The sequence below is a fragment of the Brassica oleracea genome, chromosome C4 (assembly GCF_000695525.1).
Source record: "Brassica oleracea var. oleracea cultivar TO1000 chromosome C4, BOL, whole genome shotgun sequence".
Lineage (NCBI taxonomy): Eukaryota > Viridiplantae > Streptophyta > Magnoliopsida > Brassicales > Brassicaceae > Brassica > Brassica oleracea.
This window is the reverse complement of record NC_027751.1, coordinates 45,407,292-45,409,360: the sequence shown is the minus strand read 5'-3', so window position 1 is coordinate 45,409,360 and position 2,069 is coordinate 45,407,292.

The window sequence follows — 2,069 nt, the reverse complement described above, 5'->3', positions numbered from 1 at the left end:
GTTGTACTCTTTTTACCTTACTATGGTTTTTCCCATTGGGTTTTCCTGGAAAGGTTTTTAACGAGGCAACAAAGACGTTAAGCGGGGGCGGATAGTGTCACCGGCCCCCAAGGGGGAGTGTTATGAAAGTCAGAGAACACAGCGCCGCATAAGTTGAAATTATAAATGATGTGGGGCCCGCTGCACTATTTGCACAGTAGATTTTTTCTTTATATATACGATCAAGTTCGATCGTTTCAAATACACACTTCAATCTTCCCTTCTCTCTCGGATAAACACTTTCTTTCAGTGTTATAATTTCTACGGGTATAAAATTTTGCCCTTATATAAATTCCTGCGATACAAATAAATTCCAGTTCTTTTTATAACATTCGACTTATTTTTTGTAGAGTATGCCAGTGATAATCTTGAAATTTTTAATTTATTTATTCCCAACAACATACGTTTTAAATGTGAACTAAGTAACTTTGATTGAATTCGATACTTTCTGTGTCGACTGTTTCATTTTCATAAGTATGGTTTTTAATGGTTTCTGCTCACAACCTTGGTTCCATTGAAAGGAAACCAATTGTCAAAAGATTTCTTCTGATGAATCAGATACTTACCAAAAAAAAGAATCAGATATTTAAGACACGTTAAGAGTACGTTGAAGAATTGCATCATCGAAGACATGTAAACAAATAACAAACTGAAACATAAGTTCATTTCTAATCTCATTCTATTTCTCGCTCTAAAATAAAATATAAAATAAAAAATATTTTAATTCTACTCAGTTTCTCACTCCATAATAGAATTTACTCTATTAATGGAGTAATCTATTTTTCTGTTTGTTCATTATTCTATTATGGAGTGAACAATAGAATATGATTAGAACATTTTAATTCCATTTTATATTTTATTTCATTTTAGAGGAAAAAATAAAATTTTACATTGGGGATGCTATAAGAACTGTAGAGAAACCACTCTTGATAGTGCTTAGCACTAGCCCAAGACCGTAATACCCGAGAACCCGAAAGAAACAAGAAAACTTCCAAGTATGAAGAATAATACGGAAGAACTCTCAAAGAGATTTAGAGAACTTTGAATAAAACACTTTTTTTTCTTTAAGAAAACTTTCTTGTTCAACTTCTCTTATTATTTACAAATGAGAGAGGAGGGAGCTATTTATAGGCTCCAAAAGTACAAAATATCTTACAAACCTTATCTTAATCTCTAGAACTCTCTACCATAATATCTAGATTTTTTCTACTAATACTTATCCAAAGGAGATCTCTAGAACACTTGAGGAGGTGATGATCTTTTATAATTTTTCTAGAGAGATTCTAGAACCTTAACTTAACTTTGGGTTTAGCCAAATAAGATTATTGGAACCCATAATTAAGGATAGCCCAAAATAAAGTTTAACTTCAATACTCCCCCTTAAACTTGATTTTGTCCATCATTCCGAGCTTTGAGCGGAGTATCTCGAACTGACTTTTTGGTAATGACTTGGTGAAGATATCAGCAATGTTGTCCTCGTTTCGAACCTCCAATGCTTTAATTGTTCCATCAAGCACCTTCTCTCTTATGAAATGATGTTCCAATTCAATGTGTTTCGTCCTTCCATAGAATACTGGATTATTGGCTAGCTTGATGGCACTTTGATTATCTCCATAGATGGTAACCGATTTATTTATTGGCTCGAACAAGTCTTCAAAGAGTCTTCGAACCAATATACATTCTTGGGCTGCGAGTGTTGAAGCTTTATACTCTGCTTTTGTAGTAGACAAAGACACCGTTGCTTGTTTCTTGCTGCACCATGAAATGCTTATGTCTACACACAAGAACACAAAACCCGAAGTTGATTTTCAATCATCTAAATCTCCACCAAAGTCAGCATCTGTGAAACCATGAAGAGAAACCTTGGCATTATACTTGTACATCAGTCCCATGCCAAGAGTTGTCTTCACAACTTTAATATCTTCTTTGCCGCTTCTAGATGTGGCTTCCTTAGTTCCTGCATAAACCAGCTTACAAGGCCAACCGCAAAGGCAATATCTGGTCTTGTAATGGTTAAGTATAGAAGACTT